The sequence below is a fragment of the Seriola aureovittata genome, chromosome 12 (genome assembly GCF_021018895.1).
Source record: "Seriola aureovittata isolate HTS-2021-v1 ecotype China chromosome 12, ASM2101889v1, whole genome shotgun sequence".
NCBI classification, from domain to species: Eukaryota; Metazoa; Chordata; class Actinopteri; order Carangiformes; family Carangidae; genus Seriola; species Seriola aureovittata.
Genome location: NC_079375.1, coordinates 23,007,294 through 23,026,096, shown reverse-complemented (window position 1 = coordinate 23,026,096; position 18,803 = coordinate 23,007,294). Strand labels below are relative to the sequence as shown.

The following is an 18,803-nucleotide window of genomic DNA, read 5'->3' as shown; positions in this document are numbered from 1 at the left end:
TTCCAAGTCATATTTGTGGGATGTTAACATCCGTGTGTTGCTGATGTTTACTTTTCATCTTTTTTGCCCATTTTCTTCTGTCAGTTTTGCGAACAAAGGAGCCGTGTCAACTTTGTTTATGGTGTCTGTATTGTTTAATGTAACTTCATAAAAAATTTAAAAAAATGTTTTTGTTTTTTCTTTAACATTGTTTAAGATTTAACATTACATAATATTTTCATGTGTTTGGTCACACATCTGGTCCCATTTTGTCCTTACCGGAGCCTGTGTGTTAAATTACAGCAAGAAAAAACGACCAAAAACAATGCAGATAGTCATTAGAGAGACAACCACAAAAAGGGGAGAAAAACACTAGGAAGATTATGTGTGTGTGTGTGTGTGTGTGTGTGTGTGTGTGTGTGTGTGTGTGTGTGTGTGTGTGTGTAAGCGGGGAGGGGGTGGGAGAGGCGGCGGGTGGGGGGTTGTTCCCAGAGTCGGGGGTGAGGTGAGGGATGAATGGGGCCATAGCAGGGCAGTCTGTCTATATGAGTTGTGTAGCTGAATAGATGAGAGCCACTGTTGCCTCAGGCTCTACCTGACAGGCTGGCTGACTGCCTACCTGCAAATCACTCTTAGGTTGACTGTACTCACCTGTTCAAATACATCTTTGAACAGCGGGGGAGGAGGAGGAAGGGGGGGGGGGGGGGGGGGGTGTTGCACGCTGGTTTACAGATCATCTTGTTTTGTGTTTGTTTTGAATGCCTGCACTGTCCTCACAATTTCCCAGTGTGTCTATGGCTTTCTTATTCAGTGAAATCCTTTTTATGCTACTGTTTTGGCCTGTTTCCATAACAACTAAATTAAATTAGATAAAGGGATTACTGCATCTTTGCCATATCCATTTATACTTGTTTTGTCTGAATTGTGATGAATGCAAAACCTGAAGTTTATGTTTTAGTATAAATAACAGAGCGTTTCTGATTCTCCAAGCTCAGTGGTTGTAATGATTTATGTTTTCAGCCTGAGCCGAACAAATGCCGGAGGAAATATTCATTATTATCAAGTGAGGAGTAGAATGGCAAGCTGAAGTTTTAACTGTGACCAGAAGATAAAATAATTTTGATTATTGATAGTGTGATAATGACCACACTAAGCTTTTCTAGCAGCTCAGGCTGTTGCTAAGGTCGCTCTTTCTTTCTGGTGGCAGACTAAGAAACAGAGCAACAGGTGAGACGCGCTGTTGTACTGGGTGACAGACTCCTTCATGATCATGATCGAGGGACTGCAGTTAGTTTTGAGTTAATCCCACATACAGTACAGACAAAAATGAAACTACGGCACAAGTGGTCCTCAAACCTCAATGGACGGCCCTACTTTATTATTAAATTGGAGACTACTGTAGTCGACCTCCCCTTTTGTCTTTGCCCCCCATGAAAAAAATCTCAATTTTAACAGCATTTTTTCATCTACAGTTTTAACAGGTTTCCATTAATTCACTCACAAAACACAAAAACTCACATTATGTTAAAGAGGCTGCACTGAAAGCCTGAAGCAACGATAGGGCCAAATTTGACATGTCTGTTGATTCATGACTGGTGGACTTGCGAATGCCAACAGTATTGTGAAAAGTATTCCTGACATGATGCTGGCTGCATTAACATGACCGTTTTCTTAGGAATAAAAAGCCCTGTGGACGTTTCCCTTTGATAGGAAACGGGCGAAAGAACATGCCACTGTCAATACAAAGCAGTGAGACGGATGCTCTTTGAAATTGTTTGCTTTGCAAATATTACGCTTCATTTTTTCAGGTTGAATGACGCTGTTTTAACTGTTACTATCTAGTTTCAGACTGCACATTTACAGATACACATCGCAATACCTTTTTTAAACTGCAAGAAGTGCCTTTCCAACAACTGCTCCACAACTGGAATATATTTTCCTATTTTCTATCCCCTAAACATGCCGTGAACACACCAAAACATACTCTCCCATCCTCTTTCACCTCTCACTCCTGCACTTTCTTTCTCCTCTCTATCCATCCTCCCTCAGCCTTCTCCCTGCCCCTGCGTGGAGGCAGAGGGATTTTGATGTTGTCCCAGACAATGGACAATTTGGCTGATTTCCTGTGCGCCAGTGTCATATGATTTTGTCCCGAGGCAGCGCTGTTCCAGAGGCTTTTGTCTGGCTGGCCTGAGCCATGGAAGTCAGACTTCCCTCTTTCTCTCCTTCCCTTTTCATGTGGCCTGTGTGAAAGAGCTGAGTCTACGGCTATTGTGGCGTGATTTAGTGATTTATCCACTGGATCCAATGACTGAGGGTTTGACGTGCAGTGTTAACTGTGTATTTGATACTACCAGCCAGGTCTTTCACAGGGATAGTCTCTCCACATAGGAAAGACTTGTGCATTGTGGGAAACAATAGCTTTTGTTGCGTTGGATAATAGATATGGTTTTAGAAAGGGTATTCATGTTCCTGTGGTGATTAGATGGTTTTAATGTTTAAGTTGCATTAAAAATGACGATAATCCTCTCTTTGACTTCAATGACGTCCTCGCTGTCACTATTTTTTCCTCCCTCAAAGTTCATCTCAGACGAGCTTTTGGATTTCAACCAGTCGAAGTCGATTATATCATATTTACAAGCGTGTAATTCACGCAACATGATTTGCCTATTGTGACTAATTTTCGAGGAGGATGCCTGTGTGGACGTGACATGTCGAGCAGCTAAGCAGAACTGAGGTGGTGTAATTAACAAGCGGAAATGTGTGTGTAACTGTGTGAGTGAAATGCCAGGTGATGGCCTGGACTGACACAGATGGTTGAAATGATCTTAATCAGGAAATGTCAGCCTTAATATAGGGATTATTTCTGTCCTAGCATGCTCCTGTCCTGAGGATATACAAGAGGCATCAGTATGTTACAAATGTGAGAACTTGGCCTCAAATTCCAACTTATGCGCTCCATTCAGGTAGACTGGTTAGAGGCGGTGTGACTGCGAGAGGCGGAACGAGGCAAGTGGAGTGAGATGGTGCAGCTTCATTATAAATATAGATAGAAGCTTAAAGTGAGTAACTTGTCCCCCAAATGAAAAAAATATTAACCAGTGACTAATAATAGACAAAAGGTCAAGAAACAGGTGCTGTCTCCAAATATGTTTGTAAGATGTTGACCAATGTCAATCCAACCCCTGGTTGTCATCTGAACCTGTAGTCACAACTCAAACTCATTCAGGGTCAGGATTTGGGTGAGCAAGGGAAAATGTGGAGAGAGGAAAATGGATAAAGAGTGGACAAGAACACGTGAGAAAAGTAACCAGGGGTAGATGTCTGAAGCCTGTCATAGGAGAGAAACGGGGAAGCTGATGAATATTTGTTTTCTGGTAAAGGGCTATACTCTACCGTATAATTCAGATCCTTAAATTACATAAAATGTGTATGTGGAATTAAGGTAGAAACTATTCATTGTGCTGATTCAAGTTATTTTCATCAGTTCAAAGTTGGGCGGCTGTGCCTCAGGAGTTAGCAGGTCATCCACTAATCAGATATGACGTTGAGCAAGATACTGAACCCCGAATTGTGGGGTTAGGTTAGGGTTAGTGTGTGATAGAAACGTGCAGTATGCATTGAAAATTCACAATATCAACTAACTACACACTTCACATTATGATAGTTTCTGAGGCCTTTTAATAAGCTTTTAACATGACCTTTTATTGTCACACTAAGTTGAGTTGCCTTCGCCTGCCAGTTACAAAGATAGTGTGATTCTTGAGAAAGTGGGTTCAGAAGTGTTTCACACGGTGTCGGCAGGTGTTCCGTCCGAGTGGAACAGTGTTGTGTCTCCTACAGACAAACAATGAGACACAAACTAAGAATTCCAGTTTAAATAATACATGAAAGAGTTTGAACGCTTATGAGATGCCAAAACCTTGACAGTATTATGAGGAAGGCTTAGACTACCCTGGAAAGTTATCAGTTGATGCAATCAAATCGTGACGAGGTATCTCAACTCAAATCTGACAACTCTATGATCAGTTGTTTTGCCGTTTAAAAATTTTTAAGAAATTCATGGGTGCAATGAAAATTTCATCAAATACTCAATAAAGGGAAGTGAGGAGACATTAACAAGAAAAATTATTTAATTTATTTGAATACTAAAATTACGCTCAGCCCTAGGTTTTTAATTATTTTATTCTGTATTTATCTGATGATTATGTCATCATGAACACTGAACATATACTGAAGGTCGCAAGTGCAAGTGCAAGTGCAATGCTCGTGCTGTAAAAGCCACATTACAAAGGCATCTATCAGGAATGTGCCCTGGTAGGTGAAAGTTAATCCAAGTGTAGCTTCTGTGTTGGATGATCTCGCCAGAGTCCTGCCAAGCTACTGTCTGCCCGCTTCCTTTTGAGCACACTGAGGGCTTTAATTGACCTTAATTGACCCCATTCTTGTTTGTGCTTTCACCACATCTCACAAACAAATATGAAGATTAAGAAAATGTCTTTTCTTTCACGACAGAATTGGGTCAAGTTAAACGTCTTAGTATGTTGGTAACTCCAGTGTGAATCTGTTTTTACTAAACTTTTAGTGCATATTCCTCTGTGCCCCTATGGCTTGATTGCTGGTATCTTGCCAGCCTGGGACAGGTGGACAAGTTGTGAGGGGGCTGTTTGTGGTGGTGCCAAGAAGAAGAGCTCGAAAACATACAGGCAAAACTCTCCAATACCTACAGCCACATAAGTATGCTAACTTCTCACCAGCTCTGTGCTTCAGCACCATGACTATAAGGTTAAGTCTGTGACACATAGACATCAGCATGTTCAGATCTGAGTTTTACATCTTGAATTTCTGAGTCTGAATTAGACCATGTGCGTTTGATCAAGCTGGAAATAAATATATACAGTATGCTGGAAATAAAGTTTTTGAAATTGCACAACTTGAAACTAGCAATTTGTATCCAGTAGTGATTACATTTCGAAGTTTGGTATTCGGTTGCTGACTCAATTCAAAATACTATGTGAATGATTTGCTTACTTAAGAGTTTGAGACCTTGGTCATTTCTATTGCCTGACTATGTGTTGCTTGAAAGGATGCCGGCCATGATATGCAGACCTGGAACGGAAGAGTAAATAACAAATCCTAATATTTATACTGGAAGCAACCAGAGGTTACTTGCAGATGCACACTAGGTGTTACATCCTCTTTGCTTTTGATTATTTGGCCAGTGACATGCAGCGCGGCAAACTTTACAGATCCTGTTTTGAAAAGCACTGCTGCAGTAGCAGGGAATTTTAGGAGAAAGTAACTCGGCACCAGGAACCAAAACATCAACTAGGTCCCCCTGTTTTAAAGTTCCTGCATTCCCATACAAATTTCCTGGCTTCCTTGAAAAGGTCCTGCCGTGGAAAGTGGCAACCCTGATGGACAGGTTTAACCAACGTGTCAGTCCTCACTGCAGAAAGTCAAACAAAGAAGAAAAGAGGGTTTTTGCTGGACGTGTCACCAAGGAGATGCCAAAACACACCATGTTCTTGGCTTTATTTGATGTGTTTTTAATGCTCGGCAAAGAGTTATGATGAAAGACCAGGAACTGAACTAAAAACAAACATAAACAGAAAGATATCTAGTTCTTTCTTTTTACCTGAACATTTCCTCTGTGTTTCTGCAGCTCCGTCTGTCACCTCCTGTGACCTCCAGCAAACACAGACCTGTTGGCTTTGATCACACACTTGTTCTTTCACAGTGTGCACCACACACACACACACACACACATACACACACACACATATAAAGATAAGCACCATTAGGTTATGCTCATAACAAAAGCCATGTGTACATTTATTGTGTGTGTGTGTGTGTATGTGTGTGTGTGTGTGTGTGTGTGTGTGTGTGTGTGTGTGTGTGTGTGTGTGATTGAAATGTAAAATGATCAAACCTGCTGATACTGTAAAACCAAGATGGGGTGTGAAATAAGAGAGGAGAGAGAGTGAAAGAGTGAGTGTGTGTGTGTGTGTGTGTTTTGAGACCGTGAAACAAAGCAGATCTTATCTGTCTTTAAAGAGGAACTACACACTAACTATGTTTTTTTTTTGCCGTACATGTAATCACCAAGATCCTTGTTGGTATATGATGTTAATACAGGTGATCTTTCCATCAACTTTTTTTTTTCTCTCCGCTTGGATTTGAAAATTCACTTCCACCAGTTTGTGCCTGTCGCATATATCTGCTGGTAGTGTCAGTAACATCAGCGAGCCTGACAAACACCGGTAGAAAGATGACGTTCATGAACAAGATCTCTGGCAGTGAACACAACACGCGGGCCTGCGATGACTGCGCTACGTTCAGAACTTAACAAGTGATAAAACAGCAAGGCTCTGGCTGTTTACTGACACCTGCTACAGACACACCCTTTGTCAAAGGGACCATAAATGTTCTTCTAGTAACGGTCAAAGCATCACCGGCTCTGTGATGGACCATAGAAAATTTGTAGCTGCTGCTTTTCCCTATTACAACCATTATGTAATAACAAAATACTGTGGTGAAGAGACTTAACCACAAGATATAAACCAACTAACTAATGAAACCAAGTATGTTTCAGTGCATTTCATGATGGCCTGGTTATGTTTGTACAACTCACCTTTTCTATCACATGCTTGGATTATCACTTGACATTGGTGGTTTTTTATCTTTGTTGAAACGCCGGTGCAGTTTATATTATAGTTACATAAAGCCAGGAATACAGACGGTGCCGTCTGAAACATTAAAGCTAGACCAGTAGCATATTGTTGAAAGTCAGGGAAGACAATTTGACCAGCATCCAGCTAGTGTTGCTGGTGTTGCATAGCTGCGTTACATGAGACGTGCCTGAACTTGGGCCACGTATCGTCTCTGTCATAAGAAAACCTGATATTCTGAAATATTAAACTTTAACTGAAGATGAAAGTGATGACCCGATACGTTTGTATGATGGAGAAATGCTGCATTTCTGAAGCTTTCTCTGTGCTCTTGATATAACCAAGAAAGATTATACTGCATGTTAATGTTCCAAAACAGAAATGTCTAAAACGAACCGTATTTTTTTCCATATTATAGAAAATCCTTTTGATGAAAGACATCTGGAGAAGATTCAGCGAGTGGTGAGTTGACTGGACACACCAGTCTCTTTTGTTTTTACATTGTTTTTTTTTAGCTGATTATTTTGCACGTAAGCCATACTTGTAATACTGCTACTATTAGTCTAACTGCACATGCACTATTTTGCACAGGTCTTTATCGTGCATGTAATGAAACACACATCCTCTGCCCCTCCCCTGTTGAAATACACAATATTGCACAACTTACACAGAGCAGTTGAGAAAGCGAGACAGTAATTAAAGAGTCTTGTTTTTTACTACGCATTCAGCCTCATTTATGAGCTCGATCTTATCATACCGACATGAATGCAGGTGAAACATCAGGATGTGTGCTCTCATGTTTTTATTGCACCGTGCTTTTATGATTTGGTATACCATTGTTGCTCTGGCTTTAAAGATACCCCCAGGCAGCAAAAGTGTAGGTGTGATTTATATGTTTTTATCTAAAGGTTTTGTTATTTTCAACTAGATTTTGTTGACTTTTTCAGTCACCTTTCACATCAAGCAATTACGACATGGACGCTAAAGTCACCCCCATGTGTCGGCGATCATTGCAATGCTTCATGAAACACTTTAATATCTTGTGTTGACTGATGGAAGACAACTGCCCTTATTCATGACCTTTTGTTTTTCTTTTATGTCCATTTCTGTTAGTTTTATATGATGACTTCATCCTGGGTAACAACATTCACTGACAATTCGCCATTCAGAGCTGGGGAGTGTTTCACAGATGGAGGTTAGTGTTCCCAAACAAACAAGTCTTTTATCATAATTTGGTCACTCAGTACAGATAGTAATCTGAACTGGACTGATATACAGGAGCAAGCAGCAACAGAGTTACGTAATGCTTGGAAACTTGCCTACCTTGTGCAGGAATTGTGTGCATGTGTGTGGGGTGGTATGTGTGTGTGTGTGTGTGTGTGTGTGTGTGTGTGTGTGTGCGCGTGTGTATTTGTACACACTCATATTTCTAACCATTGCACAAATGCGCTAGAAAACAGGCATGTGAACATGTGCAGTTTTGAATTAATTCACTTATCTCTGACTTGGTGGAAATCGTATTTTCTCAGTGTTAAATGCCTCTTGAATGAATGACTTGCATGAATTTAAAATACATTTTTTATTTACATGATTTTATACATTAGTATATTAGGATTTGATTCATAACTCCAGTCACAAAGGGCTCCTGATGTGCAGGAATAATGTGCATTTCTGACATTGACCATCTGAGGGCAGTGTGTTTCAGTGTTAATTGAGAGAATTTGATCCTATTCACATTGCATTGTAGAAAGGTCTGTGTGGTCGAAGAGAGCGACCAACAATATTGGGCCTTCACTAAGCCCAGAGTGCTGTCTGCAGGTGTTTGTCTCAGGCTGCATACTGGGCAGGGAAGGAGATTGGCAACATGAATGTGCAGCTGACAAATCTGCAGAAAAGATGTGATGCAATCATGTTAACATGGAGAAGAATCTCAAAGGAAAGTTTCCAAAGTCTTGTGAAACCCATGACAGGAACAACTGGGGCTGTTTGAAAGCAAAGAGAGGAACTACCCAGTGTTAGCACAATCTTCCTATGAAAGTGCTTTTTCATCCTTAATTCAACTTTATTATAATGAGAAGGAACTCAAATCTGCTGAAACTTACTAACTAGGTTGGCTTCATTCATCCAGCCAGTAAAACTACTACACTGCTGCGGCCTCTAGTTTACACCCTCCTTTATAACATTGTTACTTTCTTCCGTTTTATTTAAATTTCCCCTACCACACACACAGTGTCTGTGTATTCATACAGATAATTACCCGGATACACAGGTATGCTATTTATGTATTTGCGTGTGAGTGTTTGAGCACGTTTTACTTTCTGTCCAGAGACTCGTCTGCCTCTTTGTTTGTGTATGGCATGGCCTGTGATAACCTATCACAGTCCTCCAAGAGAGGCTACTCATGTCTGAGTAAGTGTGTGTGTGTGTGTGTGTGTGTGTGTGTGTGTGTGTGTGTGTGTGTGGTTGTGTGTGTGTGTGTGTGTGTTTGCTGAGGTTAACTCATCACGTCTCCTCTTCCTTATCAGTCAATTATGTTTATGAGTTGTCTGTATGGAGGTAATGACTTTGTGGAACCAGGCAAGTACACACACAGACATCTTCTGTACCAGGCAGTACAACAGTCATGAAAGTAGGTTTATGAGGTTTATATGATTATTTTATTTCTAGGAGGTGTGTATGAATATTTTTGCCTAAACTGATTCACCTTGTTGATGAAGGGCACTGAGGGAAACAGTGGCAGAGGGAGGGCGACCATCTGACAGGACATGAATCACTGGGACACTTGAAAGCTTTAACTAAAACAACACATGACATGGAGATACATATCAAAGTGTTAGACAAACAAATTGGCTGTTGAAGTTATCATCAGTATTTATGCTGTTTGATGTGGAGAGCTATGTCAAGCATGCACAGACTGTATACTTTTCCCACTCAAGTTTAAGACTTCAAAACAACAGTGGAAAAATTAAGGGAGGACAGGGATGGAGAGAATGAGGTCAAATGAGAGAGTTCAAAAAAAAAAAAAAAAAAAAAGGGAAAAAGCAATAACAGAATTCCAAATGCTGGGTTTCCTAGATGTTTGATAGTGCTGCCGTGGTGCCACTGCTGCAATAGCATCTAAATAGAAAATCTCCTTCAGCAAATGAGTGTCCCATCTGGGGCCTTTGAAGTTCCTCGGCAGCGAGACCCAACACTTCCTCTTTGCATTACAGAGCCAGTTTGTGGTCGGTTTCTCAAGGGAATTAACAATACGTGCCTTGATCCATGCGTGCCTGTGTGTGTGTGTGTGTGTGTTTATATGTGTGTGCGTTTATCATAATCCTGAGAGCCAGACAACACCGGCCTGGTGCCACACTGTTCTAAACTGTAAAGTTATTGCACATCTCGACTTGTCTCTCTTCTTCTTTTTTTTTCTCACATTGACGCACAAACACTGCAAACACACATAATGCGAGTGATGCATTCACAAAAACTTGATATAAAGATACAGTAAAACACATAATGACTTTGATGCTAATTTGCTCTGGTGTGTAATGTAGCTTAACGACAATTGAATACCTGATAAGAGAGAAAACTGAGCACCGCGCAGATAGGATTCCATTTACATTCTTGTTAAATTAAGTCAGTTATGTCTCTGTACGACTTTCATTTATCATCAGACTCATCAGTTAGTGTGTGCTGTGCATCACTGGTGCCTAACTGTTGCACCGGTCAGACGTGAGTTGCAGTTTTAAATTAAAGGGACATCCAATAGCAAATACCCAGACTTGAAAGATGGCTCTGGGAAGTTTGGATTCACGGAGGTATCGGTGGATTTCAAGTAAAAGATAAAGAGAAACTTCTTCCTGCAGTATAATACACTTTTCTGCCTTGTATTCATAATAAATAATTATATATAATTATTATTATTATTATAATAAAACAACGATACCCTCTTTATATATATATATATATATATATATTATAACATAATAATAACTGTATTATGTATACTTTACCATTTAATAAAGTGCTTAATTTTACAAAATGAAATAAGAAGTGTAGCTTGACTCTCCATCTCTCTTCTTTATAGTTAACTCGAACAGTCTCATTTCACAACAACTGAATAGCTGCAACAAGTTCTTTCCTCACTTATTTCTCCCACATCATCTCTCACCGTGTCTGTGTATCTCGCTCGCTGACTCAGGTTGCAGCGAGACGCTCCGTCAAAATGTAGTAATTCTCAATAAATTATAGGTTATACATGTGGGTCTGGATTCCAGACTGCAGTCCCCTTTTAGTGACCTCTGGTCTATGTTTTGTTATTGTCAGGTAAACAAGAGATTGGTCCGACTACCTCAATACCTTCTGAGTTCTCTGCCTTGTCTGTGACACTCAGCCATGAACCTACCAGTTCATACTAACGACATAAATCTATTACGACAGCTCAATAAAAAAAAGTTTAGATAATCCCCTAAAACAGCTGAGCACTTCGTTTTTTTTGTTTCTAAAACTGGAATAAATCGTGCATTTGTTGAAGACGGTATCAGAATTTTTACACATGCGGTGATGTACTGTTTTTGGAAGCGGGACAGTGTGTGTGATATTAACTGGATGACAAAAACAAAGCAAAAAACACTACAGCCATGTTTATAGGAAAACAATGGAACATGTCACCCAGTGCAACAGTGTGGCTTGTTGATGTGGTTTTAACAGTTGTTGGACAACAATGGAGCGGTGTGCCTCAGAGGAAGAAGATTATATCAGGCGTTGGCAACGCAGCCAGTAGATGTTAGTAGGTTTAGTTCATTGTTGCTTTTGGTCTTTGCGTGGGATTTGTTAACAATTCGAAAAATATACAGTATAACCAGACTTATCCTTTACAAGTGATGTTCCAGTGCAGTGCAAAGTAGTTTACTTTGCTATGATGTGGAAACCACAACACCGCATTTAAATACACAGTCTTGGGAAGCTCCAGTAAATGGAAGCTGATGGTCACGGGTTCATCTGTGTAGAGCCGGGTTTCATCATCATCTAGAAGCTGAAGTTGTCTCTTTTTGAATGTTGAGACTGAGGTGTGCAGGAAGATGTTAGTGTGGCCGTTTGGCACACTTTTGTCACATTGTCATGTTGTAGAAAGTGGGATGTTTCTCTTTTGATTATGAAGCAATCTGACCATTCAGGTGTTACACTCCAAGAAAGGGAGAAATGATACTCGGTGAATGCCTTGTTCCTGTTTCTTATGGACATGATAGCCTGAATATTAATAGTGAAACTATATTAGCCCACGGAGATATGTACACAGCTTTCATTCTGGAACTGAGCCTTAAAATAACCCATCAGGACTTCTGTAACTTTGTGATGTCACAACAAAGCCATGCCCCACAAGCCCCGCCCACCTGGACCCACCAGCCAACCTTTCAGGATTGAAGTTATCCACATGTGGCTCTGTGTCTGCTCGCCAACAGGACTCGGCGCTCTTTGTTTGCTCTGCTCTCCACACTGTGCAGGTGCACCAGCAAACACTATCAAGAAATCTATAATCATTCTTGGCTTTTAGCCCAAGCTCATATCTCTCTTATGTTATTTTATACCAGATAGCATTCAAACTTCATCCAGCACCTGTTAGAAATTACAGACTGTGTGTTTGAATGTTGAACCATAACAGTGTAGGAGATAACGTACTATAAAAGGGTTTGGCAAGTCATCCCACATTGCTTTGGTGAGTATATACAATGGATAATCAAGTCAGCATTAATAAGAGGTAAAGTTATCGCTAAGAGTAACAGAGCTAATGCAGCACTTGGAGGCTTTTCCAACAGTAATGGCTCATCTGGTGTGTAGCCTGGAAAACTGAAATGATTGCGTAATAACATCTCCACTCCTTATTCTTCCGATTCAATAAAAAATTTTTGTCACAGGCTGTCAGCTGTTGCTCTTATGGTTTAGCTGGAAGTTAGTTCAGTTCTGAATCAGGTCAATGAATCAACCCTAACCCCCTTCCTGAAACCGAGAAGCAGGTTTGAGTAACTGACTGAAGGTTTGCTGGATACACTATATTTAGTTTAATAGATTAATACTCCAGGCTGTGAGCTTCCTGAACTTGAAAACGGATATGATGACTCATTGTTTCAAGTCTTCGCTGTCACGCAGACTACTTGTATGGTTAGTCACAAACACAATTACTGATCTAATCTAACAGCTTGGAGAAGCATGCAGAAAGAGACACAGACTGATTTCAATAGCATACACATTGGATGAGTTTCATCCTTGTACTACTACTACTACTACTACTACTACTACCTATACTGATCATTTTGAAAGTAATGGAACCAAATTATATCAATATCTACTGTTATGAAATTTTTTAATATTTAAATAACGCAAAATGTGTTCCAGTATTTATTTGTGCAGGGTAAATTTTAATTAGAGTGAAAAAACCATCCATAAAATGAAAGATATTTCAGCCAAGTGAATTTTATTTATCTCAGAATCACAGATTTGTCTCAGAGAGCTTTATGCTATGAACACACAACACACTTGGTTGGTAAAACTTTAAAAATCACAAATAAACAATTATAAACAAGCTATAACACAGTTTTTATACATTGATACAGGCTCACTATTTGGCAAGGTCAAGTTAATGCTTACTACTCATTAATCTTACTAATGACTTACTACCATTTATAACTGGTAAAAGGAAGTCTTATTGTAAAGTTTAAAACCCATCATCATTTATTAATGACTTACTAGTATTGATAACTGATAAAGGGAGCCTTATAGTAACTTATTAATAAATGTTGATGTTTTTGACACTTTACAATAAGGCTCCCCTTTGCCAGTTACAAATGTTTGTAACTAATAAATAAATGGCTGTAAAATATGAGATGAAGGAACATGAAGATGGATGGGGGGGAGAATTAGCTGAGTCAACAACAGGCCACAGGTATGTGAACAGTGAGGCACAGAACAGGTGAGCAGTACACCAGGTAAAGGAAGGTTACCAACTGTGTTATACCTGGACTGCTAAAGTCCTTAAGAAGATGAATCTGCTCATTTGATATGATAATTTAATCTGCCAAACGAAACATTTAGACCATTAATATGCTGACGGTAGTTAATAGTTAATAATATAGTTAGTTAATAACAGCTAGTAACTTAACAAATATGTGCTGAATCAGCAGGTACAAATGCTGGATGATGGAGAAAACAAAGAGCGCTTAGTAACTAATGAGATATGAGGCTTAACAGTACACAAAAATGTGGGCTCACTATTTGGCAAGCAACAGGTCACTGTTGCCTTTTAAGGTGTTATAACAGTTTGTAATGTTTGTAAATGTATTGTAATTCATAAATCCTTTAATAAAGGTAGTCTTATTGTAAAGTGCTACCAAATAAGGTATTTTTTTCCTAAAGGGACAAGAGGAAACAATTACAAGCAGAATGATTTGAATTCAAAAGAACACACAAGGTTTTTAATTGTTTCTGCTTCAAAATGTATTTGATTAATAATTGTGGTTAAAATGTTTTTTCCTGAAGGCAGTAGAGGGTGAACTGGTATCTCCACCTGTTCAGTCGAAACTCCCAATACCTCAGTATCTGTCACTCATTCTTTTGAAATAATGACTAATAGCTGTCATACTTTGTGTAAATTGCTAGGTTACATTAATTATCTATCTGGCTAATTAATCTTAAACATGAGACAGGCGTGCGTGCGTGCGTGCGTGCGTGCGTGCGTGCGTGCGTGCGTGCGTGCGTGCGTGGTTCTGTGAGAGGAATAGAGGAAGTACAGACGTATAGCTGTCATACATATGAAGTAGACAGAAGTAGAAGTAGAAACAGCTTTTGTGGAATCTGATTAAGTCAACTCCCATTGATAATCACTGCAGTATTATTCAATAAAACTGCATGAAATGGGAAAGACGCAGCTCTGGAGCTTTAAATATCAAAACATTTATCAGCTAGAATGAATGCTGCTTTTTCTTGTCTTTACATGTGCATATACAACACACAGCTTGCATCTCGGTGACTAATTTGGTGGAAACCAAATTTTCAGTTTAGGTAACCACACCTTGGCATGATACCTTGTGACAGATAAGATCTCCTGCTCAGTGAAACAGAGCTTGGCAGATTTGTGCAGCAACACTAAAAAAGTGTTGATACTGAAGTAAAGTGTGTACTCTTGCATGTATAATCTGCATTTATGATTTGCATCCTTCAAATATAATCATGAACATAATGCGAGTTCACCTTTAGGTCATAAAAGCCCTTGTAAATAAGCTGCAATTGGCAATTTTGTTTTTTTAAATCAAAGAAAAAGACCAAATGGTTGGATGTTGATCAGCTGAGTGGTATGTGTAGCAAAACGTCTCCAACCACAAACCACACATTCACACACTTCATTCGCCCGCTCATTCTCTCCTTCTGTCTGTCTGACTTGCAGAGTTTATGTGTGCCATTTCCCCACCAGTGGGAAGTTGGGAAAACAAAGCAGCTCAGTTTCCGTCTTCCAGGGCTAATGGTGCTACTGGGTAATAGTCTCCAGAGGGGTAGCATTTCCTCCACTGGGGGGAAATGCACACACACTCACAAAGAGCCAGAGTGGTTCCGGTGGCCCACAATGGGATCCCGTCTCCTTCCCTCATTTTGGCTTGTCTCCATCAGTTAGCCCCAGATTATTAAGAAGGGCCAGTGGGGGCTAGTTAGTCGTCTAGTCTGGCCATTTCTTGTCTCGTGACATCGACATTCATACAGTGTAGCTAAAGGAATTATGGGGGAGGGGGGGGATACGTTCAGGTACAGTGTGCATTTTGGGATTGCTCATAAGCCAAGACACAGTCATAATGGTTAAACATGGGAGAATAAAACTGAAGCGTAAAAAATGTACTTTCCGTTGTGGTTATGGGCGTATAGCACAAACAAAATGTGAGTCATTACGCAGCCTCTTACACACAGACTGATTTTAAATAGGAAATGCTGCTTTGCATTGAGATTCAAAAACGTCATGTGGGACCTTTTGAACTGGGGTTCACAGGCCACACAGGAAGCGGGGATTCCAGGGGTTTTTTCCCCTCCACTTTCTACCTCCACGGTTGAGGTGAACAGTGGAGACAGGAGTGTGTGGGAAATATTTATCTCGTTCAGAGCAACAGAGCAAGTTATGGGTGGTATACGATGGAGCTCATGAATCCGAGATCATATCGTTAACATGATCACATGAAGAGTAAATGGTTGAGTTCCTGCTAAGTCTGCAGTTTGGCGAATTATGTCCTTGATTTGTACGTAGGCTACAGAGCAGCTTTCGGACATATAGGATATAAGAAAGTAAGCAACGGTGGGTCAGACAAAATGGGGGGTCACACTATATAGAGATTGTGAGAGTCATAATAAAATTAAACAGAATAGGATAAGTATAGGCTAAATGATATGCTAACTCTCTGACTGGAAACAAATGGGTATCTGCCCGTTTCTCAATTTAACGAATGGGGCTCAGAATCCAGTCTGACAGCACCTTCAGCCAGTAAGTGAGATCCTATGGAGATAAAGTTCCCGTCTACTCAGCAACACTGACAATAATGATTTCCTCATAGTGTGTTATGTTTTTTTTCTGTCAAGTTCTTGGGAACTCAGACCAAAGGAACCCACGTGTCAGTTGTGACTCAGTTAAGGAAAATCGGTGAAAGCGGTTTGTCTTCATAACATCATCAAATGTAGTTTATATTCAGGGACAGGCACAAAGTGTTCTGACAAACCTTTTTGTAACTGTGCAGGTCTTACAAATGAAATTATTACATTATTACATTGCATTATTTCTCCATCTAGAACCACATATATTCTTACTATTCAAAAGAACAGTGTAATCTGTCTGTGTCTTCCAAAGCTTAGTTTTATGATGCGACAACACTTTGTTTTCTGTAAATGTTGGTTTGCTTAATCTGTCCACTGCTTCCTAATGGACACGTGCAGAACGTTATAGCCCCAATGTGTTGAAGAGAGCACAAATCTGAGAGCAGAGGTTTTGCAAGTGCGCAGAAGCAGCCTGAGCGTAAGGTGGATTCAAATATTCAAATTGAAGCTCAGGATCTCAAAATCTGAAAGTGAAACAAAGCATAATACTCTCAAAATGAAAGACCACACTTTTGAGTAAACATAGGAAAAGAACTCCATATATGTATAAAATAAACAAATGAGGCCGTCCTCATCTATCTATGGGGAAAACACATATTATAAGATATAATTATATCATAAGAAGATGTTTTTTGTAATTAATTTAAGGATGTCCAGTCTGTTCTTAAGTCAGTCATACTGACGTCTAATGCTCGCCTTTCACTGTTAAGAGTCCCACGAGGGCACGCTAATAGAGGCTGGTGCTTGCTGTGATACCCTGAATTGAAACTTCAGGCTTCTGCTTATTTTGTGATCCTACGGTTCATGTTCTCACTCCTGCATTTGATTAATCTCTGACTAACTCGAGTTGCTTGGAACATAAGACTCATTACCTGTGCATATACTGTATGTGTGTGTAGGAGTGTCTACAGGTTGAGGCATGAGCACTTTTTCATTTTAAACAAAAGATATAATGATGAAAAGTGATCTACACCCTTCAGTTAGACTGAGTAAGGATGTCATGCTCTGCTGCATGTAAACTGTTTTCCAATGAAAAAATAATACATGGAAATGCATTGTGAGTGAGAGACCTGATAATCATGTGAATCATGATGTATGTTAGGAAGCAAATTATAGTCTTATTCTGAGATATTTGATTTGTTAATACTTTAACATAAACCTTCCACGGAAATCTAGCACACCCATTCAACCCACGTATGGCGGCACCTGTCCGTCATGAGTCTTTTGAAAGCATGCGTTTCAGGCTGACTGCACCTTGCGGAAAAATTGTGACTTTTTGAACAAACCTTGGTGACTTTCCACCGAAGAGTCACAGGTATCGCCCTGCGAATTGCTTGGAGGTAACTGCTGGTTAACATGTAGCATTAATGACATCCTTAATATGCTAATAAGCATATTACATAATGTAGTTGTTCGAGCAGGCTTCAATTTCTTTCCATTGAAACAAAGCGATTCTGAAACACTTTCCAACTGCCTCTTCAATTTTGCACATTGATTACACACAGTCCAGTCAACACTAGGTTTTGACCTAGTCGTGTTCCTGTTCTGTAGCCAGCAAGATAGTTGCAATGTAAGAGTGTATATTGTCAGCTAAAAATCTTCAGTCACACCCTTCAGTTAGACTGAGTAAGGATGTCATGCTCTGCTGCACTTAAACTGTTTTCCATTGTAAAAACAATACACAGAAATGCATTGTGAGTGAGAGACCTGATAATCATGTGACATTCAACAGTCACAGGGACAAAGGGAATTTTGCATAGCCAATATCTCAGTGACAATTTGCAGGCAAACTACAACTTTTGCTGGCCGAACACTTCAGTCATTATTTGTCCTTATGTTAAATAGTCTGTCTAAATCCCACCCAGTCCTTCCTGCCACAGCAGATCTACAATGTATTAGTACTATATCCTCTGTTGTCAAACATATCTGAACTGCTTCATTCATTTTAATGCTATTGTAGCTAAATGTTCACCGTAGGTTATATAATGTTAGAAGCAATAAATCAACAGCATTGAAATAAATATTATAATATAATACTGTCTTAGACTTTGTGAGGAGTGGAAATGTTAGAATATCAATAACAGTGTGCAACAAGTGTCTGGATGAGTGATAAATGTGACAAAGAGACTGGGAGCAGGACCGGGGTCTAATAATTACAATTACAGGAAATGATCAACACCTGTCCTTCATATGAGGACAGGTGTTGATATTGAGACAGATCAACTTTGGCTTGGTTTCAAAGTTACAAGTATATTTTATTTACTGCCGGACCTTTTGTGTATTTCATCTATCCACATATAAGTCAAATTTAAATTGTCATCTCGCCAAGCAATAACATCAGGCCGAACATTTACGAACTGTGATTTGTCATAATGCACAATGAATAATGTTACCAGAGCTTTAAAAGAGAAAGACCTGTTGGAGAGATTTACAGCTTGCTCCTTCACACAGGCCTTTAGATGATGACTTCAATCTTCACACACTCTTTGCAATGTTTTCTTTGTCTGTCTGAGATATTTGTTAATACTTTCATAAACCTTCAACGGA

General features: G+C 39.7%; 1 long non-coding RNA gene across 1 annotated transcript in view; it reads left to right on the top strand.

Moving 5' to 3' along the window:
- The window catches only part of LOC130178429 (uncharacterized), a 51,028-nt gene that overhangs the window by 6,685 nt on the left and 25,540 nt on the right, over positions 1-18,803 (top strand). The window contains exons 3-4 of the long non-coding RNA XR_008829164.1: positions 7,069-7,112; positions 7,764-7,845. This is a non-coding gene — a long non-coding RNA (uncharacterized LOC130178429). The remainder of the gene's footprint in view (positions 1-7,068; positions 7,113-7,763; positions 7,846-18,803) is intronic.